We start from the raw sequence: 25970 nt of genomic DNA on the forward strand, positions 1-25970 counted from the left end.
GATTTTGGTTTTGGATCAAATAACCAAAATCACAGGGTTTTTTTCAGTTCCTACAGTATTATTAACCTCAATAACATTAATTTCCACTCATTTCCAGCCTATTCCGATCACTTCACACCTCACAATATTGTTTTTAGGCCAAAAGGTTGCACCGAGGTAGCAGGCCTAGACTTCACAACCGCCGACACACTTGGTCTCTCCATAGGTATTTTTGATGTCTCTGTAGAACGCACAGTTGTTTCCTGTGCTTTAGCCACCTTATTTTTTTTTTTTAATAAACATTTTATTATTTTCAATAAGAAATACAGCACAACTGAATTCAACACATTGTGGTTTGGGAGACCGTTACACAGTAGTAAGTTGGAGTCTATGCATCATAAGTCTTGGTGTGCAGACACAAACTGCGGATCACAGGTATCAGTTTAAACAACCAATCTGTCATATGAAGCTCGGCCTTGAGCATAGATTCCAGACAATCAACACAGTACATATTGCTTTGTGCAAATTGTCTGACATTGTGCACTGTGATTTTTACCATGACTGAAGGGTGTGGTCCTGCTGCTGTGGGTAGGGAGTGCCTGTCTTGTTAATTAACTGCAGATTTTGGGGTGTTAAATTGACATGTAAACAGATGGATCAGAGGGGTTTGTGCCCCTCATGTGAGTCTGTCTCCAGTGGAGAACAACCCTAGAGGCCTGAGCAGTCTGAACCTGCGTGGGCAGTGGCGTTTGGGAGGTCTATGTATGCCCTAGTGAAGGCTTTAAATAGGCAGAGAGATGACCTGGTTAAATCTCCTGGCCCTTTTGCATCCTCACAGACTTCTGGGGGTTCTGTGGCCCCATCTCAGGGGGACCCTTTAATGTTGCAGGTCATGCAGGACACTGCTCAGATCGTCCAGAAAATGAATGCATTTATGGAACAAGTCCTCTGAAAATAATTATCCTAGACACCCTTTATCCACAGTTCCCCTGTTAAGTCTAGACTCAGATGAGGAGGGTGCATGTGCAGGCGATACCATTTGGGACCAGTCAGAGGAAGTTGAAGCCTCTGTTCCTGGAATTGAGGATTTGATTATTGCAGTTAAACAGACGTTGAACTTTTCTGAGGAGGTTCCTACACACTGTGTCTTTAAGAAGGTTTGCCGGGATACTGTGACGTTTCCCTTGGTCGAGGGCATGGTTTCCTTCCTAGGTGATGCTTGGAAATCTCCTGACAAAAAGCTTGTTATGTCAAAGAGGTTTGCTAACACGCCATTACCTGTTCAAGGCGGTGTGGCCTTTAAGGACCCAGTGGACAAAAAGGTGGAAGGATGCCTTAAGGCGGTAATTGAAGGGGTGGGCTTTACACTTCGCCCCATTATTGCCTCTGCTTGGGTATCCAAGGCCATGATTAAATGGGCTGAGGCCCTAGGTAATCAGCTCCAGCCAGATTCGGAAGCTTTCACACTGGCTGAAAAGCTTAGGTGTGCGGCAGAATATATCTGTGAGGCTGGGGAAGAAGGGGCTAGGATGGGCCGCAAAAGTGTTGGCCGCTTCAATATCTGCAAGGAGAGCCCTCTGGCTTAAAGCTTGGGAGGCAGACAGCGAACTCTCTTGAGACGTTGGCCTTTAAGGGAGAGCTTCTTTTTGGATCGGAGTTAGAATTCATCATAAAGCAGGCACAGGAGGGAAGAGTACCTTTCTTCCCACTACTTCAAGTTGGGGCCTTTAAGCCGTCCTTTCACTCCTTCTTTTGGGGGGGGGGGGTTCCAACAGAGGACAAAAAGGAAGAGGAAAGTTTCCAGCCAGTAAGGGGAGGGCACCCAGATCACGTTTTGGGGCCTTCGCTAAGAAACATGTCCAAAACAGAGGATAAGTCCTCTGCATGACGGGTTGGAGACTCCCCGTTCTGGCTTTAGAGTGGGGGGTCACCTGCTGCAGTTTCGGGACAGGTGGAGTCTTGCCGCTACGGACCCCTGGGTTTATTCCATCATCTACCAGGGGTACAAGATAAATCTCAGGGGTCCCCCCCCCAAGAAGATTTCTCCCTACTCTTTTACTGTGAGAGGCTCGCATGCGACAAAATCTTTTGGGGATGGATCATTCCAACCCATTCGAAATTTGAAATCTTTAAACCTGCATCTTTGGGTGGACCATTTTTGCATGGAATCTCTTTGGTCCGTGCTGTTAAGCATAGAATCGGGAGAATTTCTGGCATCAGTGGACCAGGATGCTTATTTGCATGTGCCTATCTTCAAGGAACATCAGTCGTTGCTAAGGTTCGCGATAGGGGAAACCCATTTGCAGTTCCAGGCTCTAACCTTTGGTCTGGCCACAGCGCCGAGGGTCTTCACAAAAGTGATGGTTGTCATGGCAGCGGCCCTTAGGCGGAAAGGAATAGTAATTATCCCTTACCTGGACGACCTCCTGTTCAAAGCAGGGTCAGCAGAGATGTTACAGAAACATTTGGCCATTGCGACAAAGTTCTTTCAGGACCAGGGCTGGTTGTTGAACCTACCAAAGTCTCATTTGACACCCACACAGTTTCTGGGGGTGATTTTGGACACACACACTTACATTGAGTGTTTCTACCAGAATCCAAGGCAGTGGACATTCGGCACTTGGTACGGTTAATCCTGCAGTCTCCATCGGCAAGATGGTGGCAACCTTTGAGACACCAGTTTGCAAGGTTTCACTCGAGGATTTTTCAGTGGAACATTCTCTCATGTTGGTCAGGGAATTGAAAGACCATGAAGCAAGAAAGGTTGTTACTGTCTCGGGAGACAAGGGAGTCCTTGCTATGGTGGATGGATCTGGAGACTCTGCAGTTGGGGCGTTCCCTTTGCTCGATATTGCCAGTGCTCTAGTCACCAGTGAATACTGGCATGACAGATCTCATCATACATTGTTGGTGCATCGCATCTGTGCCAGCGATCTGTGCTACCCTACATCGCTCAGCATGGAGGCTCTGCTGCCCTGGCTATATGCCACATTACTCTCTCTGCACATTACATTTTACCCACCTGCAGTGCAGCATGGTTTTGCCCATTTTGAGAACAAATTTGTCTGGCATTCAAGTATGAATTTGAGGCCCTGTGTACAGATGGCAGTAAATATTTTTTTTATTCTGAGAGAATTGTTATTAATGGATTTACTTCTCAGTTAATTATGTTGTTACCTTGGATTTCCCTCCCACCTGACTTTGAGTTCAGGCAAGATCTATGATGTGAATTTGTAAAAAATATATTTTTATCTGGTATTTAGTTCTGATTCATCCTTCCCAGATTTTTGATTAGCTCCAGTAGGAGAGGTTAGCGATGACAAGTTGCTGAAAACCTGAGTAATGCCAAAACACATAAGAAAAAGCACATTCCAACGCAATTCTATTTTAGCTTATCTTAATTTAAACAGCCACCTCCAAGCTAAATAAATAAGTAATACTCCTTTCACATTGCCAAAATAACCTGGGCTATTGCTGGGTCAACCTGTGTCTTGACGCAGTGTAAAAGTGCCAAAGTGAAATAACCTGGGTCGAGCAGCCCATGATTGAAGCGAGCTTAAACACATTTTGGACCCGGGTCTATGTACAGTGTAAAAAAGTCTGACCTGAGTTACTCATCCGGCAATCAGCAAATGATGCTGATAGGCCATTCCTGTGTCTCCCTTAATGATGTCAGCAGCCAATAAGCCGTGAACACGCAGGCAGCACACTGCAGACATTGAGTTGTCAAGGCAACATTAGGTGATGGAGATGTTGATGATCAGGGTGTGTGTGGGTGTGTGTCTGTGTGTGTGTGTGGGGGGGGGGGGGGGGGGGGCGGACGACGGCTGAGATATGCAGGCAAATGATGTCAAAGATGCCATAGTGGACAATGAATCAAGAACTGAGGGCTACAAACATGCAATCCGTCAGCCATAATTGCTACAGTGCTATAAGCAGTTCCCAAGCCTCTTTGTATCCTTCTGACAGTTCATCTTTGCATACCTCCCAACTGTCCCGCTTTGCACGGGAATGTCCCACGGTGTGGGGGGCCAGTTGGGAGTCCCCCCTTGTTTTCTGTGAATAGACGCTGTGCGCATGTGCACAACGTCTATTCATGCAGCCCAACAGTCTGAGGACATAGCCAGCAGCTCAGAGAGCTGCTAGCCATGCCCCCTCAGTGGCTTGAATGGAGGCGTGGCCTCGTGGCAATATGCCACGCCCCTTCTCACGAGGCCACACACCCCAAATTTTGGGTTTGTGCCTCCGGCACACGAAGCGTCCCTCCTCCCCATTCATCAATGTTGGAAGGCATGATCTTTGTAAGCCAGAAAATGTCAATATTAAATGAGATCCATAGTGTTTACATGGGTGACTTGGATTTGGGTCAAAAGTGCAGTTTGTCCAAGTTCAAAATTCCAGGTCGGACCCGGGTTTGCAATGTGAAAGTGGTATTATTTAAATAAACCTGTCATGAAAGGCCTCAAATTTTATGTACACAATAGAAATGGAATCCAGTTCTAAGGATTGCTAATGGAAGTTTAAGATAAAACTGTTAATAAGTATTGGTTTAAAACTGTTTATTACGAGTTGACACAAAGGGCCTAATTCAGGTGCTGCTGTTCTTGCTGCTGCCGTGGCTATCTTTTGCCATACACAATCATGATTCTATGCTAATATGAGCAGAAGCTAACATGAGCATAGAGGCACCCACAGCTATCCCTTCATTTCTGTCCAATAGCGTAGAATTACGGAAACATTGGTTCCATGGTTGCAAATCAGTTTTGTTGTATAGCAGGGGGCGGGAAGTAGTTTTTAATGGAGTCCGGATATTTCTAATTATTTTAATCGAGGTCCACAAAATCAAATATCTGTAATGTAATTAATAAACAGTTTTATTTTAGTTCTGAAACTTATACTACATTCCTTAAAATGTAAGTATAAGTTTCAGCACCAATATAATCTAGACCAGGGGTGGCCGGATTTTTGTAGCCTGGGATCTACTTTTTGTACTCTTACTTACGGGTGATCTACCGGTGTCTCCCCCTGTGCAAAATATTCCCATCTCACTGCAATAAGCCCCTTACACAGTTCACATTATGCCAAAATTCACATTATGTCCCACAATATGAGCCAGAATTCACATTATGCCACACCATGAGCCACAATGCAAAGTGTGCCACAGGGTATGATTCAAAATTAACATTATGCACCACAGTATGAGCCAAAATTTAGGGACAGAGAGAGGGACAGCTGGGAAATAGGGACAGGGGGGGAGTGACATCAGGGACAGCACTACATAACAGAATATAAAAAATATTATCAGGTACTTGTTTCCTAGAACGGCGCCCATCGCGGGCATCGCATGTACATCGCATGCCATTATAATGGCATGCGATGCGACCGATGCGATGTCCGCGATTTTACATAGAAATGCATGGTAAAATGTAAATCGCGTCAGTCGCATCGCATGCGGCCAAAAAATCGCATGCGATGCGACCGTCGCGATTACCGATTTTACATAGGGAACAATGTTAAATGGCCCAATTGACCCGATTTTACATAGGGAACAAGGTTAAATGGCCCACAGCCACCCTGAAGTGTGAAATGGCCCCCCCAATTGTTAACGCCACCCCACGATCAACGTCAACCCGAAGCGTGGCGAGGGGCGGCGGTGCGCGTCCTCCGACCTTTTCATACCCCCACTATCCACGTCGGCGTGGAGTTGAGAATAGAAAGTGTGGCGAGCCCCGCGAGGGGACGCGGAATACGAGCCCGAAGCGTGGCGAGCGCACGCGGAATACATGTTAAGTAATCCGTGTCCCCTCGCGGGGCTCGCTTCGGGAGCGTGTTCCGCGTCCCCTCGCGGGGCTCGCCACGCTTCGGGCTCGCTGCGCTCGCCACGCTTCGGGCTCGCTGCGCTCGCCACACTTTCTATTCTCAACTCCACGCCATGGGTTCATGAGCAGCTTTTCAGCACCCCTCCACTGCACTTTATTGCCTATTTGCACTATACCAAGATCGCACAGCATCCTGCACTTTATCTCCGGACCAGTTCACCTCTGTTTCCAGGACGTTCACCATTCCAGCAGCCATCAGCAATCACATGCCAGGTATACATATACCTTAAAGGACTGCCTATATTACACCTGGACCTACTGGGCACTTATCCGGACAAGGACATATCTATATACAGCTGTACCTTCAAGGAGAATTTGCATATCTTCCAGTCTCCTCTTGGTAAATATAATGTGCTAAGTGCAATACACTGTGGAGCTCCTTTGTACATCAGAGAGCCTCTGTTCATCCAATTGGTTTTAATACTTCCTTTATTTTTGTATATTTTTATGAGAGCTCTCATTTACAATTATTTTGTATATTAATAAATGTTATACTTATATATATACATGTGGTAGTGTATATTCTTTTCAGACAAACCTAGCGCTGTACACCCACCCATTCTGTTTGTTCTCTATAATTGGGAGAATTACACACTCCCTGTACAGCAGCTTTGACCGTGCCTGAGGTTCATCCCCCCTTTCTTTTTCTACCCCATTTAACATTGTTCCCTATGTGAAATCGGGTCAATTGGGCCATTTAACATTGTTCCCTATGTAAAATCGCGGTAATCACGTCGGTCGCATCGCATGCGATTTTTTGGCCGCAGCCTCACCACATGGCGCTGACTGAGCTCCCCACTAGCGTCACCCGCACACCAGCTGCAGTGCATTCCTGGGACCGCTGCAGCCACTGCTAGTTTCTGGAGGTTCTAGACAGTCCACTTTTCTGTCCTTTGCAATCCTGAGGTGGACTGTTGTGCGCCAGTTGCCTACCATTGTTGTAGAGCCTTCAGTGCCTGCGTAGATTCAGGTGGAGCAGCTCTCCTAGGACCCAGATGGCACTCTAGCAGCAATTAAGAATGCAACTGCTACTGTAATTTCTGCAAGCATAGAACATGCCATCTGAACGGCCATGACATGCCTGCCTTTGGCTGACCACCCCAAATGCTGCCTTCCTGTCACTCGCTCTGCATATGATTTCTCGGTGTGATTGCGCTGTAAGAAAACATCAACCGATGTGTGTACAATAGCTGCTTTGCCCAGAACCTAAATAAGCCCCATAGTCTTTAGTTATTATAAGCCATCAGTTTTACATGTATATTAATAAATCTCAATAATATAAAGGATTTTATATGTATTCTGTTCAAATGTGCTTTTAGATTCTTGTCTATCAAGATTTGTGACCACCCTTTAAATAACACAAACCCTTTATTTTAATAGCATAGAAGTTTAAAGCCTTAGTACCCAAGGACAAATTCTGTTTAATTGTATTCTTCACATATTTTTGGAAAATATCGTTCATGGCTCAGTACCGCATGTATTCTGCCATCACAAACCCATTGTTATCTGGATTGATAAAACCTTAACCGTTTGGCATCTGTAAGATGGGTGCAGATGTGGGGAGCTGGGTGTATGTGGATAATATTTTGTGTGCAATGTAAGCAAATGATACATGCTGCTATGGAGTGTGTATCTAAAAAAAATAGACTCTTCTGAGACGGTTTTATTATTTTTTACTAGTTTAAAGCCTGTCAAAATGACGGCTTCTGCAATGTACTTTCACTTTGAGCTGTGACCATTTTTACCTTTTTACTGATCTGTGACAGTTTTTATCCCACAGAGAAATATTTTACCCGGTCATTTCTTTTCTGTGCGAAAGGGGTATTACAGTTAAATGCAAGTTAGTTTACTTCAGCATACCTGCATCAACAGACAACAATGAAATAAGTAAGTATGAGGGTGGCTGATAACCACAGGATTTGGTCGAAGATGGTTTAAGTAAGAGAAGGAAAAGCACACGAGAGAAGAGGGCCCTGCGCGTGAGAGCTAACATTCTAAAGAGAAACCGGGGTGACAAACAGGGGTGACACAGATGGGGTAGACAGTGAGCATGGAACAGAGGTTTAGGATGAGATTTGTGTTGGGGTTTAACTTGTGCACGTAGTGGGGGTTTCTGAGCACCTAGAACCCCCCCCTGGCCACCGATTCATCAAGTAGCAGGTGATTTTTTTTTTTTTACTTTATTTTTCTCTCCCTACATAAGTCCGGAGCTCAGCAGCTCTCCCTGCATAGCTGCAGCATCTGTTACGTACTACCTGTAGGGGGATCTGCTCCTCAAAGGCTGCTTCACACAGTCTCACGTGGTTCAGGGAGCTTGCTTGAGCGTTCCCCTCGGGAGTCGGTAGTGACTTCATTTCTGTGCAGCAGAACTGTGTGAGGCATGTCTGGAAACCCCCCTTTCAAATCCTGCCCCTGGGTTTGGTGAAGAAGTGTATCTTGGGAGCCCGCTTGAAGTTTTGTAGAGAGGTGGAGAGTCTAATAGGGAGAGATACAGAGAATTCCAGTTATAGGGAGCAACACATGAAAAATGTGGTTGGTATGAATGAGTCGGAGGAAGTAATCAGTAGGCAGGAGAGGTGGCATGCATTGACTGAGCAAAGAGAACAGGTGGGAGTGTAAAGGGAGATAAAGTCAGGGATGTAAATGGGAGAGGAATGGGTGAGATTTTCATTTCAAAAGACTTTGCCAAAATCTCTGAAAGATATATCTCTCATCAAAGTAGTGCGTACACACTGAGCTATTTTCCCCAAAGGCCAAGAGATTTTCAGGAGGCGAAAGACTTTGCTGAAAATCTTTAATATAAAAGGCTATTTACATAATGGGCTGGGTTAGAATTCCAAGGGTGGGAACAGCGGCCATTTTATTCAGTGCATTGCTGTTATTTGGGCCTGATTCAGAACTGATCGCTGGGCTGTGTATATTCGGAGCCCAGCGAACAGGTAAAAGCCACCCCACTCTGCTCCGACTGGGCAAAATCCCGCCCATGTGCACGGCTACGATTTCATTTGCTACCATGCACGGAGGGAGAAATCCGTTCATCTACGCCAGCAATGTATATGTTACCGCCATAACAAAATATACATTGGGGGACAGTGGCGGCGGTAACATATACATTGCTGACCTGCGCCGGCAATGTTTACATTACTATTATTACTATGCATTGGTGTGCAGCAGTGCTTAAAGTGGTCCAGGTGAGGTGGTGGAACTCGCTTCCCCGCCATTGTGGCACAGCCAGGGTGGGTGCTAGGGTGTTCGGCGCCCCCCCTGCATGCTTTAAATTTATGGCCTATCCCACACACCCATGAAAAGAATAATGTGGGCCACATAATACCACCCTTAATTCAAATGATGCCCCACAGTGCAAAAAAAAGAAATTTAGGGCATGGCTTTATGGGACAGGGGATTATGCACACAGTAATGTCAATTACACATTATGCCACACACATTAATGCCTATTGTACAATATGCCAAACACGGTAATGCCCATTACACAATATGCCAAACACATAATGCCCATTACATATTATGCCACATAAGTGCCGATTACATACATGCTCATTGCCAGGTATTACATTCTCAGTGTCAGGGGTAATGTGCCCAGTGCTCTACATTGTGTGGGAAAGGAGACAGCAGGGCAGAGCGGTGGGAAACATGGATGTCTCAGAGCAGGTCCATCCGCCTGTGGTGTGGCTATTTCAAATGACTCGTGAGCCAATCAGATTGGCTCACGAGTCAGTGCATCATTTGAAATGGCTGCGCCACGGAGGGATGGATCTGCTCTGAGATATCCGGGTTTCCCACTGCTCTGCCCGGCTGTCACCTTTAGCAATGCAGATGGAGGCGGAACTGTTCCACCTCCAAAATGGAACTGACGGAACAGAGTTCCGTACCGTTCCGGCTCACTTTAACCCCTGGTGGGCAGTGGTGCTAATAATATGTACATTGCTGGCCTGTGCCAGCAATGTACATATTACTGACTTTAAAAATAAAATCCATTGGTGGCCAGTGTATGGCCACCAATGGATAGGGCGAGGTGAGCACGGCTGGGGGGGGCAAGCACGGATGGAGAGAGGGGCGAGCAGGCTGCAGTGCAATGCGCTGGAGCCGGGCAGACGCCGATGGATGCGCCGGCTGGGTCGGATGACAGGTGGGGGGAGCGGCGGTCACAGTCAGCCGGGTTGAAAGTCTCTCATCTTTCAAACCGGCTGGCGTACACACCTAGCGATCATGACTCAAATATGAGCCAACATCGCTAGGCATGCTGGTAAAAACAGCATACGGGCCACTTTGCTAGCTTTCATGAATCGCTGGCTCGTACACACTTGCAGACTTCAAGCTGAAAAAATCGGCAAGTGTGTATGTGGCTTAAGTGTGACATATGGACATATTTGTAATCTGTGAAAAATGAGAAAAGGTGATAAATATCTATATTTCAAAATATAAATTGTTCAAAAATATTCCATAAGTAGCTGTATTTGTATTTATTGGTTAAGACAAAGGTAACGTTTTTTTCTGTCTTATAGCTATTCTAGTTTCTGGCTGTTTGCCAAGAAGTGGATGTCATCCAAAATTATAGATTTAAAGAGTGAGACATACCATGAAACATCACTTGTTTATGTTCACATGACATGCTTTTACTAGGATATCGCTATTGCCCTTCCAATTATCTAAGTTTCTGCTCCCTGTTTGTTTAGCTGAAGTTCTGCCAGCCAAATGTCAGATACTGGATGAATGGCTGACATTTAGCTGGATTACATTTTTTTGTTACTGACATTTATAAGCTTTTACAACTCCTCAAAAATGTACATCAGGATGCAGAAATACAGGATGTATCCAGCAGTCAGAACGTCGGCGTTCACTATACCGACGCCGGCAGGGAGGCCGTCACTGTTCACCATTCTGACTTCTGCCGGGAGGTCGTTACTAGAATCCGGACATTAATTAGAATGCCGGAACAGGAATTCTGTCTACCAGGATGTCGAATGCAAGTATATGGGGGCGTGTTAGGGTTAGGCTAGGTAAGTGTGGGTGTGGATGGGGGGGGGGGGGTGCAGGCACTACCGGGGGCCTTGGGGTTAGGCTGGGGGGGGGGGCAGGGTTAGGATGCATGGAGGGAGGGTTAGGTTTAGGGTGGGGGGATTAGTTTTAGGCGCCAGAGTATGGGGTTTAGGGTTAGGCATTAGCAGGGAGGGTTAGGGTCAGGCTGTGGTTGGGGTAGGCTGGGGGAGGGTAAGTATGCCCACCGCCTGTCATCCCAATGTATCCCCACTGCTTGTCATCCAAATGTATCCCCACTTGTGTATATCTGTACGTTAATATATTGATATGCAAATGATAGTGGTTTATAAAATGCCTGAGGATTGCAAATCTGTTAACTGGTATATCCAAAAGTTTTTTTACACTATTTATTAACGTTTCGGGGAACACCGTCCCATCAGTATATGCAATTAGGTTAATTGTCAGCAATGTCTATAAGGAACTACCAGTCCCAGCAGTATGTGTTCCACAGAGATTATCTACTTTCTCCCATGACTCTTTCAAGCAGTCAAAGCTTAATTACACCCGGCTGCTCCATGTCTCAACCTGAAGGTTGTCCTGAATCTAGCAGGTCGAAAAATCTAAACAAAATAGAAACATGCGCTCCATAGTGCAATTACCAATTGACTAAAAAAGTTTTTATTGCACACAAATGGAAGGAAAGACTGGAGTCACGTACCCAAGTTCAAAATCTTGCACTTGGGTCTCAAAAATTCAAAGAGTAAATATAGTATAAATGGCACTCTAATGGAAACTACTGAGAAAGAGAGGGATCTAGATGTCACTATTTCAGGGGACTTAAAGGCAGGTAGGCAATGTAACAAAGCAATGAAGAAGGCAAGTCAGATGCTTGGTTGCATAGGGAGAGGTATCAGCAGTAGAAAGAAAGAAGTAATAATGCCACTGTATAGGTCATTAGTACGACCTCATCTAGAGTACTGTGTTCTGTTCTGGAGGCCATATCTCCAGAAGGATATAAATACATTAGACTGTACAAAGAAGGGCAACTAAAATGGTGCATGGCCTACATCACAAACCATACCAGGAAAGACTAAAAGATCTTAATATGTATACTTTATAGCAGAGAAGGGAAAGGGGAGCATGATAAAAACTTTCAAATATATCAAGGGTTTTAACAAGGTTTTCGTGGGAGTCATTCTTCACAGGAAGAGGAGCAGCAGAACACGAGGACATGCACTGAAACTAGAGGGAGGAAGATTCAGGGGAAATGTGAGGAAGAATTACTTCACAGAAAGAGTAGTAGATAAGTGGAATAGCCTCCCATCAGAGGTGGTAGAGGCAAATACAGTAGTACAATTTAAACATGCTTGGGATAGGCATATTGATAGCCTTACAAAAAAATAAGGCTCAAATATGGTTGAGGTAACATGTTTAAAAAAGGGGCAGACTAGATGGGCCAAGTGGTTCTTATCTGCCGTCAAATTCTATGTTTCTATGGCCTAGCACATTGTGATTGTGGAGTCCAGGCAAGTGTAACAGCTCCATCACTGTTAAGGTGCTGTGCACTGTTTTGTATGATGTACAACTGCTGTGTCTTGTGCTACCACCCTCGGTACGTAACCCCAGCCTTTTTTTTTTCTATTTGCGTGCAATAAAAACTTTTTTAATCAATTGGATAATATATATATATATATATATATATATATATATGACCTACAAATAGATGTACATTTGTTCTACTTTTAGATAACCTTTCTACAGTATAGCAGATCAGTTGCAGTTGCTTGTTACATAGGATCAAAGGACATAAAACACCCTACAAAATTGACACAAGCTATACTTGCTTCTTTGATCAATTTTTTTGATCCTTTTTAACATGCCTTTACTTAGTATTGCACAGCCTGAGATAGACCCATGCCTGTGTGTATTCTGACCACCTGTTGTGTGGCTCTTCATGGTTCCACTATTGGTTAGTGGAAATATTATTCTGTTTTAAAAATATTACTTGTGAGGTGGCAAGAGGACATCCAAGGTGAAATGCCAGAAAGACATTCCGTAATATGGACTAATACAGATGTTGACAAATGTGGGCAGGATAAGTTTTCCAAGATATGTGATATAGATTGAGAGCGAACGATTGAGAGGACTAAAGGGCACTTGTGAGATTTTGTTAGATTTGACCCAATTCAGGTGGATTGGGTCAATTGATCTGACAAAATCTTTTGTGCCTGATGTGTAGGACCTAATGCACAATCCCGTGCCATTGGGTATAACCAAGAGATTGCAAGAGATTGATCCTCCTGCACATATGATAAATCTCGAGTCAATCAGGTCCAACTTGTTGGTCAATAAGTTGGACAAGTGTAAGGGGGCCTTTAAGACTGAGCCTTGTGGTACTTCAACTGATAGGCTGCAAAAATGAGGTGGAATAAGAGAAATTAACATTGGAAGAGCGCTTAAATAAGTAGGTGAACCAGGATAGAGCTGTTTCCTGAAAATCTAGGGATTCTAGTGTTTGTATGGAAAGAGAGTGTCAGCGGTATCAAATGCAGTGCAAGCTACTTGAGAATGCAAGTATCTCAAGTAGCTTGGAGGGCTATGGGAGCTAGGTGGGACAGTAATCTGAGAGAGAGTGAGTTAGGGTCCGATTTATTTTTTTTCTTCAGAAGAGGAGTTATCACTGTATGCTTGAACAGGTTTGGAAAGATACCAGTAAAGAGAGAGGAGTGGGATGGGTAGCTGAGCACAAAAATATTAATACACTAGTCTAGGGGTTCTCAAACTATTTGCTCTGGGACCCCATCAGAGAATAAATATTATTACAGGACCCCAGCAAGTTACCACAGAATGGCCGCCACAAATGTGTGGTCAGTGAAATAAAGTCACCGCTATTGTGACAGGGAGACAGTGGGTAATGAGGGGATGGAAGAGGGAAGCAGAGGGTGTCTACTTAATGAGTTATCCCCTGTCCCCCCTCAACAAACACATTAGTCTCATGGCCAGCAACATGGAGTCGTGACCCCATGCTGAGGTGGTTGGGACCCACTTTGGGGTCAGGACCCACAGTTTGAGAACCACTGCACTAGTCCTGACTTACACCCTGTTATCAAGGCTAACACATGTATATGAAGAAAATGGAGTCTGGAGGTGACTCGAAAGGGAACCCGACAAGGCTTTTTGGGGCACACTTATAAACAATATAAAGAAATGAAAATGTAATGATGTCTACATGTTAAAATGTAACTTTTAATGATTCAACACTTAAAATAAAGGTTTGGTTCATCCCTCCACTTTGAAGGAATAAATCAGAAAAGACCCAACTCAATGGTGGGTTTATCGGCATGTGCAGCGAAAATTTCTTTATACATCAACTGTTCCTCTTGAAATACAATAAATGAAAATTCAAAAAATTGGACATCAGGGTTTTCTCATAGAGGAAAATAACAGTTGTGGTGGCGCAGGACACACCTCCTCAGTATTGGACAAACAATGAAAAATAATGGGGGACAGAGAAACGGGATCAAGAAATGGGGTGGGGAGAAAGAGAAAAGAAATGACGGTCATGCATGACTCCCACAGCGCAAATGCTTCTGCTGTTATGGTAAGCTACAGCACCGACTATTCCCTGTTAGTTCCCCAGACAGGTACTGGGTCGGCCCATCACTGTTTAGCTTCTGGGTTCGGATGGTACCAGGCGATTTCAGTGAGGTATGGCTGTAAATTAAATAATGAGAGAGCAACGCCGATCCGAGTGAGCTAGAGTGTGCTTCTGCTGTTGGCTAACACCTGAGAGTCCCCCCCTGTTAACATGTATGCATTGCAGGGAGGTAGAATCTGGTGATGCCAATGAGAGAGTCACTAAAAATAGGGGTTGTGGATAGGAAAGTTGGTCGGATGTGTTAGTCTAGACCCCACTTCTGCTGTCCGCAATCATACACAGTATAGGATTGCGGATGAGAGAGAGGGGGCAAGGCAATCCTCCCTTGAATAGGAAGAAAAGATAGCGTTGTGGCGAGTTGCCTGAGTGAAATAAGTAACAGTTACAGAAGGATTTGCGAGATTTGAAAAAAATATATAATAATGGATGAATGTACCCTCAGTCCAATGTAAGGATAGTGTTCCAGGTGTCAGGGTTTAATTGTTCTGATCACCCGGTTCACCCCGGGGTTTGTTTAAACACTGTTATTGAACAGAACATTGGTGGTTCGCTCAGAGGTTGGGTTCATAAGCAGGAGGTTCTGTTTGGGGGTAATTATCACCCTGAGACAGTCTCCACACCCTCCGTCAGTCTCTTAAGTTATACAGTTATAACAACAAGAATAGCAAAAGGTTCACTTGAAATAAACGCTGTTATGAAAATAAATGGCAGTATGTGCAATGTTATTGACAGATGAAATTTCACATAGATAAGGCACAATGAGCTATAGCATCACATTTGGTACTAATCCACAAGAAGATGGCATAGCATATAGGCAGATATTGGATATCAGGGAAAAAAATCACCTGCTGTCTATGCGGATTGAGGCTCTGCCGGTACAGCATACATATATACAGCTAAACATGCATTAATCACTCTGCACACTGAGCCGAAGCGTGTGTAGATATCTGTCAGCAATTACGTAAAGTCAGGCACAAGATAGCAGGTAAACCTGAGGGCAAAGCACCCAAAGTGGGCTGCCCTGTACGTAGCTGCCTGTGTAGCAAGAGCTATGTCAGTTAGATACCAATATTAACTGCTCAGTGATATCGATAATATCAATAAATAACGCAGGGTGGCTGCCTGTGTAACAACAGCTATGTCAGTTAGACACCAATATTAAGTGCTCAGTGATATCAATATTGTCAATAAACAACGAAGGGTGGCTGCCTGTGTAACAGGAGCTATGTCAATTAGACACCAATACTGAATGCTCAATGATATCAAAAAATAACGCAGGGTCAGACGCCAAGTAGCAGGTGAGCCTGTAGGGAAGCAACTCAAAGTGTTGCTACCTGTGAAAAAATGGAGCTAAGTCAGTTGAACAAATGGTATCAATAAACAGACAAAGTGCAGACGCACTGCGTAACCAGTGCTGTGACTGGTTAATACTGTTAGGTGGGGGAATGCCTGCTCGTGAGGCGGCCAGGTGCCTAACGTTGAGGCAGCGTGTCGACCAGTAATCACCCTGGGGTGAGGGGATGGCAGGGAGTGTCCCCCTTTGCTGGGGGAGCTGGCAGGCTCGAGCCTGCTTTACCTTGCTGCTGGTGGAGCGCAGCGGGTGCTGGAGTGGCGTGTCCGGGGTGAGGCGGTGGAGAGGGAGTCCTCGGGGAGGTGTGTCCTGCGCGTCAGACACGCGTCAGTGACCAAGCGTCAAGCGAAACACGTGTCTGACGCGCAGGACACACCTCCCCGAGGACTCCCTCTCCACCGCCTCACCCCGGACACGCCACTCCAGCACCCGCTGCGCTCCACCAGCAGCAAGGTAAAGCAGGCTCGAGCCTGCCAGCTCCCCCAGCAAAGGGGGACACTCCCTGCCATCCCCTCACCCCAGGGTGATTACTGGTCGACACGCTGCCTCAACGTTAGGCACCTGGCCGCCTCACGAGCAGGCATTCCCCCACCTAACAGTATTAACCAGTCACAGCACTGGTTACGCAGTGCGTCTGCACTTTGTCTGTTTATTGATACCATTTGTTCAACTGACTTAGCTCCATTTTTTCACAGGTAGCAACACTTTGAGTTGCTTCCCTACAGGCTCACCTGCTACTTGGCGTCTGACCCTGCGTTATTTTTTGATATCATTGAGCATTCAGTATTGGTGTCTAATTGACATAGCTCCTGTTACACAGGCAGCCACCCTTCGTTGTTTATTGACAATATTGATATCACTGAGCACTTAATATTGGTGTCTAACTGACATAGCTGTTGTTACACAGGCAGCCACCCTGCGTTATTTATTGATATTATCGATATCACTGAGCAGTTAATATTGGTATCTAACTGACATAGCTCTTGCTACACAGGCAGCTACGTACAGGGCAGCCCACTTTGGGTGCTTTGCCCTCAGGTTTACCTGCTATCTTGTGCCTGACTTTACGTAATTGCTGACAGATATCTACACACGCTTCGGCTCAGTGTGCAGAGTGATTAATGCATGTTTAGCTGTATATATGTATGCTGTACCGGCAGAGCCTCAATCCGCATAGACAGCAGGTGATTTTTTTCCCTGATATCCAATATCTGCCTATATGCTATGCCATCTTCTTGTGGATTAGTACCAAATGTGATGCTATAGCTCATTGTGCCTTATCTATGTGAAATTTCATCTGTCAATAACATTGCACATACTGCCATTTATTTTCATAACAGCGTTTATTTCAAGTGAACCTTTTGCTATTCTTGTTGTTATAACTGTATAACTTAAGAGACTGACGGAGGGTGTGGAGACTGTCTCAGGGTGATAATTACCCCCAAACAGAACCTCCTGCTTATGAACCCAACCTCTGAGCGAACCACCAATGTTCTGTTCAATAACAGTGTTTAAACAAACCCCGGGGTGAACCGGGTGATCAGAACAATTAAACCCTGACACCTGGAACACTATCCTTACATTGGACTGAGGGTACATTCATCCATTATTATATATTTTTTTCAAATCTCGCAAATCCTTCTGTAACTGTTACTTATTTCACTCAGGCAACTCGCCACAACGCTATCTTTTCTTCCTATTCAAGGGAGGATTGCCTTGCCCCCTCTCTCTCATCCGCAATCCTATACTGTGTATGATTGCGGACAGCAGAAGTGGGGTCTAGACTAACACATCCGACCAACTTTCCTATCCACAACCCCTATTTTTAGTGACTCTCTCATTGGCATCACCAGATTCTACCTCCCTGCAATGCATACATGTTAACAGGGGGGGACTCTCAGGTGTTAGCCAACAGCAGAAGCACACTCTAGCTCACTCGGATCGGCGTTGCTCTCTCATTATTTAATTTACAGCCATACCTCACTGAAATCGCCTGGTACCATCCGAACCCAGAAGCTAAACAGTGATGGGCCGACCCAGTACCTGTCTGGGGAACTAACAGGGAATAGTCGGTGCTGTAGCTTACCATAACAGCAGAAGCATTTGCGCTGTGGGAGTCATGCATGACCGTCATTTCTTTTCTCTTTCTCCCCACCCCATTTCTTGATCCCGTTTCTCTGTCCCCCATTATTTTTCATTGTTTGTCCAATACTGAGGAGGTGTGTCCTGCGCCACCACAACTGTTATTTTCCTCTATGAGAAAACCCTGATGTCCAATTTTTTGAATTTTCATTTATTGTATTTCAAGAGGAACAGTTGATGTATAAAGAAATTTTCGCTGCACATGCCGATAAACCCACCATTGAGTTGGGTCTTTTCTGATTTATTCCTTCAAAGTGGAGGGATGAACCAAACCTTTATTTTAAGTGTTGAATCATTAAAAGTTACATTTTAACATGTAGACATCATTACATTTTCATTTCTTTATATTGTTTATAAGTGTGCCCCAAAAAGCCTTGTCGGGTTCCCTTTCGAGTCACCTCCAGACTCCATTTTCTTCAGTTCAAACATTGAACTCCATTTTGGGAGCACCACCAACCATAGACCACAGCCGCAAAATCCTACAACGGAGCAACGGTGTGTATGTTGGTATTTAGATATTCATATTTATCATTTATCTATACCTGTGCCAATCCAACCCAACCCCACAAAAGTTAACACATGTATATCCCTTATTCTAATCTGAAGCTGGGTACACTCTGTACAATGTCACAACTATGTAATGGTCATTCCCAGAACACACACAGTTTTATGAATGGTGGTGTTATATATATATAGTGTTAAAGTATTGCATCCAATTGTTCCTCCTGTGTGGTATTGCATGTGCACCACATTGGGCCTAATTCAGATTTGTACACTAATCCGATAGTTAGTGTAATAGGGCCAGATGCTCTAAACTTAAAAAGTGATGAAATGGAGAGTGATAAACAGCCAGCCAATCAGCTCCTACCTGCCATGTCACAGGCTGTGTTTGCAAAATGTCATGCAGGAGCTGATTGGATGGTTGTTTATCACTCTCCATTTTATCACTTTTGAAGCTTAGTGCATCTGGCCCCAAGTCTGATGGTGGAGGCTCTGTGCATTCACAGGGCCAATTCTGTGCATATGCAGAATGTGCCCTGCATCCTCGCATGCATTGTCCTTTAAGCACAAGCCTGATTTACAAAAGGCGGTTGGAAAGAGAGAGTCTTTTGGGATCCCATCTATAGTCCACAGGGAATCAGATTCCACTCTGACTTTTACAGAGCCAAAGACAGGGACCTTAAAGGTTTGCCGGAATCCATTTACCCTGGAGGCACCCCTTACTGTAGAGCCAGGAAGCAATCTTTAGTCTAATCTTAGTTTGCCATGGGGGCAATCTTCAGTTCATTATTATCCTGAGTTTCCATTATCGCCAAGTTGGCAACCTTAAATGTATTCTGTTTATTCCGGCATTCCCAGAATCAGTTAATACGTTTTCTCTACGAGACCCTCCATTGTGTTTGCAGTCAAGTTAGACTCGCTATACAGGTATGTCAGCCTCAGCTCCTGCGTTGTAGCCCAGCATCCACCACCAGTCCACTCTAGTCACAGATAAGTTCACTACAACACTTCTGACAGATATATTGGTGGATAGATGTTGTAATTCATCTTGGAATACTGGATATACATGTGTTGCCGTGACTGGCATATGCAATAATACTGTAGCATGATACTGTTATTGTAGTTATCCAAATGTAGGCACACGCTGAGTTTTATTGGGCAATGTTATAGCCACATGTATGTGAGCTTAGTGGTGCTGTTTATGTGCGCATTAAATGTTTTATGTTATAATACTGTATGCATGATCTTACTTTAGTATACAGTATTTGTACCCTGGCAGCATATATGTCACACCGTTGGATACTCTAGCATGTTTAAGTAGGAAACATCAGTCTGCATTGCATTTGGAATTGTAAAGGCACAGGACAGATCAGAGAGATTTTAAGTGATTTAAGTAATTCTACTATTACAGTCCCTAATTGCAAACAGGTGTCTGGCACTTCATGGAACTATTGAAGATTTAAAAATACAACTAAAATGATCATTATAAAACGAGAAATGCTCGTTGCCAATCACATCTTGGCACGCACGAGAAAATCTTTTTTGCTGAAAAAGAGGAACTGAGCCGTTGTGTCTGCCAGACAGAATTGCATTTTTAGCCTTTAGGGGAGCAAAAATAACAACAAATAATTATTAACAGTAAATTGTCTTGTCTCTGTCCAAGGGTGTGTGAGTTTTCATTAAAGGAGTCATTGTAGAGTGTCTGTTCCATGTGTGTTCTTTATAGCGTACTGTATATGTGTTTCCTGCTAGTAAAGGAAACAATGCCCTTCGTTTTTTTTTATATATATGACTGATCAGACTCCGGTGTGTGGGAAGGCCACATTGGCCTGAGCTGTGTGCAGTTAAGTATCACATTGCAAGCTATAAACTATATTTTGTAACATTAACTCTTTATTTACATAATCTAAGCAAAGAAATTCGCTATTTTATCTCCTTAATGCTGCTATCACATTGCCTAAACGTTTGAGACGCACAGTATTTTGAAACAGTATTTAAAACATTATTTTACCGTTTTAAACCCCTTTCACACTGCACATAAATACCGGGTCTCAAGCAGGATTGCAGTGTGAAAGCAGGACAGACAGCAGCTATAAGACAGCTTAGTGCATATGTAATGAGCCGCTCATTACATATGCACATATGTAATGAACGCAGTGCATATGAATGAGCCGCTCATTACATATGCACATATGTAATAAGCGGCTCATTAAACATGCACTGCGCTCATTATATATGCACTGCGCTCTCGTAGCTACTGCCTGAGTACTATATACCGGTTAAGAGCCGTTCACACTGCATAAAAACGGCTCTGAGACGTGTAGGACTCTGCTTTTTACCCGTTTGCAAATGCTGGTTATTTGTAACCGGTAAATGCAGTCTGGTGCTTTCACACTGCAGCTCTAACCCTTTTAAAAGGCTAAAAAATCTGCAATATACCGGTTAAGAGCTGCAGTGTGAAAGGGGTATTCGTTTATACCAATGGAATGCAGTTTTTGTTGCAGTGTGTGATGTGTAATCATTGGTTCTTTTACACCATATCGTTCTGAATGAAGCCAGTTGAATTTTAAATCCCACACCTATTGAGTGTCCTCGAGGTGCACCTTCCCAACCAATAAGGACACTTAGGAGAGCAATGTAGAGCCAATGTAAAGTCAGGATTTAGCTTTACAATCAGATTTTATTATTTCAAAAAATAAACATGAGGTATTGGCATTGGGCGGAGTTAGATGTTTGGTTGGGTCTATATTAACCTTTCCTACACCAAAGTGATGATCCACCGCACAATTACCACATCTGCGACTGTCATGATGATCATGTGACCAAGGTCACAGAGAAAATTTATTGGCTTTCTGATTGACAGATAGGGATCATTTGTGGGAGTTAACGGGGAGTGTCAGCAAATATACAAGGGTGTTGCAACTATTTTGAGTGTTGATTGATGCTGCGACTGTCGTCTGGTATGCAGCTGCAATTTCTATGTAATTATTTACACAGTGCCAGGGGGTTACATGCTAAGGGACAAGGGTTACATGCATGGTGCCAGGAGTTACATGCACGGTGCCAGGGGTTGCATGCACAGTGCCCGGTGTTTACTTGCTCAGAGCCATGGGTTACATGCTAAGGGCCAGGGGTTATGTACACAGTGCCCGGGGTTACATGCTCAGGGCCAGGGGTAACCTGCTCAGAGCCAAAGGGAAATGCTTTCTGCTAGGGGTTACCTGCTCAGAGTAAGTGAGGACACAGGGGTAGGGGGGGAGAGATGACTGGAGGGGGGGTGAGCTGACAGGGGGTGAGACGATAGGGGGGGCAAGAGGGCTGGAGTTAATGGTCCTGAATGGGGGCGAGCTGACAGGATGCAAGATTGCGTGATTTGCAGAGAGTGAGAGGGCATGAGGTGATGGTGGGTTAGAGAGGGTGGGGTGACAGGTGGAAGTGAAGAGGGTGGGGAGAAGGCTAGTCTCTTACTATAATCAGCGGATCTCTGATTCCCCGGCCTCCCGGCTCTCCTGCTGCCACTGCTACTTTCCTGTTCCATGGCCATGGTCTTCTGTGTCCCAGTCTTCTGCTGCTCTTCGGTCCCCAGCTGCAGGTCTCCAGTTCCCCAGGTGTCCAGGTCCCCAAGGCTGCTCTCCTCCTGCGTACCTCATTTCCCGCGATCCCATCAGTGCAGCAGCGGGCAATTGAAATGCGTGAAGCGCGAGCCAATCGCCCCTCTCGTGGTTCGGCAGTCAGTCTGGAGCAGCCACTGCCTGCTTGGCTGGCGAGCTCCTAGCTCCTAACTTTGAATTTGGCTTATGAACCATGCCAAATTTTAAATGTAATGGCGCTGTCCGTATTAGGATGCATTGCGCCTGATAACTATTGATGGTGCTTTAATGGTAGGGCCGGCCCTGCTGAGCGGGGCAAAGTGAGTGGACGGAGGAGGTACTGTTCCACCTCGAAAATGGAACTGACGGAACGCAGTTCCGCCCCGTTCCGGCTCACTTTAACCAAATGTAGTTAGTAAGAGATACTATACTTAGTAAAGTGCTGAGAAATGGTGCTGATGATTCAGTGTAAATGTATCTATCTCTCATTCCTTTTTTCTCAAAAATGTAACAGTGTAATGTGGGCTAGGTGAAATGAGGGAGATTGCTATACTAATGCGGAAGAGAGGGAGATTGCAGCTATGTCAGGGAGTCTCCTGCAGAATGCAGGAGGGGAGGTAACTATGATGTAACTGTAATGTGGGCTAGGTGAAATGAGGGGTATTGCTAGACTAATGAGGGAGAGATGGAGATTACTGTTATTTCAGGAAGTCTCCTGCAGAATGCTTTGTAAGGGCTTTGTATCAGGCTCTGAGTTTTGAAACTTACCCATCTGTGGTTTTGGCCTAGATATGTAGCACTGTGCAACACGTCTAGCTGGGAGCCCTCTATAGGCCCTTAGCTTCCCTGATAACTTGTGTGTTACATGACATATTAGTATTTGTTGCATACTGACTATGTTGCATGACATGTTCGCATTTGGATCATGAATAAATGATGGTAACAGAAATCAGCCCTCTTTGTGACATCACATGGACTGCACTGATTCCCAGACCACACTCCATGCAGTGGACCAGATTCAGACCTGTTCGCCTGCCTGCCGGCCCACCAAACGTCCGCCCCGCATCCGAGGGGATGTGTATGCGAAAACATCCCCTCGCATGCGGCTGCCCGGATGAAAAATTATTTGATGGTCACTGACTTGTATCCTGGACGGAGATGGCCCGAAAAGGGGCGGGAGCTGACGTCATGTGACGCCAGTCACCTGCCCCACCCTGGCAGCGACACGCCTTCATTCCCAGAGCGCCCAGTGTTTTTATGGAGACGCCCAGAAAAAGCTGGGCGTTCCCCTGCTGCTGCCCCTTGGCCTCCCTTAAGAGTGTGCACACCCGTGCATACGCACACCCTCACCATTGAAAACGGGGCCAAATCCGGACCAGACCGGCCCCAGTGTCTATTTACATCAGGCATGTCCAAACTATAGCCTTCCAGCTGTTGTGAAACTACACATTCCAGCATGCCTTGCCATAGTTTTAGCATTCCCTAATAGCAAAACTGTGGGAAGGCATGATGGGACTTGTAGTTTCACAACAGCTGGAGGGTCATAGTTTGGACATGCCTGATTTACATAAATTATTTCAACAAGTTCTAGTATGCATAAAAAGAGGATTTGGTATCTTAATCCATTGTTTTGTTTACATTTATGAAAACTTAAAATTAACTTTATTAATCTCCCTTCTAAAGCGGTTCGATCTACACCAACTAGGTCGACAAGCATTGAGTCGACACCACTAGGTCGACATGGGTCAAGGTCGACATGACATTAGGTGGACACAAGTATTATGTCGACATGGGCTAGGTCGACAGTCAAAAGGTCGACAGGGGGTTTTCCACTGTTTTTTGAGCCGACATGTGCCGACAGCCGGTATTTCATGCCCTACCATCCACTACGGCATGGTGGGAAAATAAAATAGTGTGCCGAGAGTAGAGACGCACCGTACCCGAAGCATAGCAGCAATGCACTTCAAACTGTGTCCATGTCGACTGTGTCGACATTCGGGTAAAAAAAACAGTGAATAACCCCATGTCGACCTTTTGACTGTCGACATTGCCCATGTCGACCTAATGCTTGTGCCGACCTAATGTCATATCGACCTTGACCCATGTCAACATTGCTGCCTGTCGACCTAGTGGTGTCGACCAAATGCTTGTTGACCTAGTTGGTGTAGACCACAGGTCTTCAACCTGTGGCCCTCCAGATGTTGTGGAACTACATTTCCCAGCATGCCCTGACAGTTTTGGCATGCTCTTATAGGAAAAAATGTGGCAATGCATGTTGGAACATGTAGTTTCACAACATCTGGAGGGCCATAGGTTGAAGACCCATGGTGTAGACCAAACGATCCACACCCTCTAAAGCTGGGTGCAGTAATTGGACTGAAACAGGTGACAGTGTGATTAACGTAGGGTATGCACTGTTGTGTATCTGTTATCAGACTAGTTGTGTGGTCAGAAGTGTCTGGTTATGTGTCGCAGATTATTTCAGTATCGGTCTTCTTCCTTTTATATCAGAAAATAAACCTCCTATTGTACAACATGGTTCTTTCATTGTAAACCTAATTTCTTATTTGTATCGGATTCTCATTAATACACCCAGCTCATAAAATGAGAAATATCTTGGGAAGCACAGGATTCCTGTACAAGGAATATCTAGGAACACCTATATAATATATCCTGATGTTAATTATAATACAAATCCAGATTGTTCGGAGTATTGTTACATTATCTCTTCTAAATGCAGGTATTCTGTGTACTTTTAGGAACAATATTAAAACCAAATGATTATAAATGTCCTTTAATTTCTATTGAACAGCTTTTCAAAGGGTGCTCTCATGCATAGGGAGATAGCAGGGCAGCTCTTTATAGAAGTCTCCTTCCCTGGCATGACTTGTATTTAATATACAAAAACATATTCAATCCCGTTAATTAGAAGAAGAATTATGCTTTTGCATGTAGGCTTTTATGTGGCCTTGTACCTTTGAAATCCATTATTTCTATATTAGTGGAGGGCCAGTGAGTGGCTCATGGTGCGTCTCATAAAAGCTGCGCTATATTGAGAAGGCTTATTTACTTTTATGGAAAACTGTGTTCTTGACAAAGAATATAATTTATACAAACAAAATAAGATAATAAGACCATGAAACATGCTAAAATTGGCTCAGCAGAAACACCATGTAGGACGTCATTTTTCTCCTGAATGCAGTATGTTGCCTTAAACCTAGCCGATATTGAATGTAGTTTTGTGCATTTATGAAAGTGATTTGCAAAACAGTTCTTTCACAATAATGGTATTTGGTAGAGTGCCATATCTTATACTGCAGGGTTGCCCCTACGGCTCTGTATATAAAAGGGGGGCAGTGCTCGTGACATTTCCAAATGCTAAGAAGCACTTGCAGCACAGAAATTGTCTCTAATATTGCTCTCCTGGCTAATAGTGCTATTTGGGGATCATTTATAGAATATCTTCTTCTCCATACTGTTTCTGAAAAAGGCACTACATTAAGGGGGTATTCAATCCCCGCCGCTATTTCCGATGGGGGAAATAGCAGGGGGTGCCTATTCAATTCTGTCTTGCCCGTTTTGCCGATAACGGACGAATCCAACAATCCACAGCCATTTATGCGGACATGCCTTCTTTTCGCCGATCGGCAGGCGGGGCATTGAATCTCGTCTGCCGATATGCTGTCAAGCAAAATGGGCCAGGGTCACGACTGTCGACAGTCGTGACCTGGGATTGAATACCCCCCTTAAAATGTTTGATATATGATCGCGTAAGTACAGTACTTAGCCCTCTTTTTAAAAACTTGGTAGAATTACCTTTAGCTGCAGTTATGTGGTAAGTTGTTACTAGCTACATCTGGACACATATTTAC

The 25970-nt window shown here is 44.7% G+C and overlaps 1 protein-coding gene and 2 pseudogenes across 2 annotated transcripts in view; 2 read left to right on the forward strand and 1 right to left on the reverse strand.

The window, feature by feature from the left end:
- RNLS (renalase, FAD dependent amine oxidase) overlaps positions 1 to 25970 on the forward strand; it is a 177760-nt gene that overhangs the window by 35857 nt on the left and 115933 nt on the right. The window lies entirely within an intron of this gene.
- Positions 14460 to 14578, reverse strand: LOC146011540 (5S ribosomal RNA; annotated as a pseudogene).
- Positions 17831 to 17949, forward strand: LOC146011542 (5S ribosomal RNA; annotated as a pseudogene).

The sequence above is a fragment of the Crinia signifera genome, chromosome 6, assembly GCF_055691185.1.
Source record: "Crinia signifera chromosome 6, ASM5569118v1, whole genome shotgun sequence".
Taxonomy (NCBI): domain Eukaryota; kingdom Metazoa; phylum Chordata; class Amphibia; order Anura; family Myobatrachidae; genus Crinia; species Crinia signifera.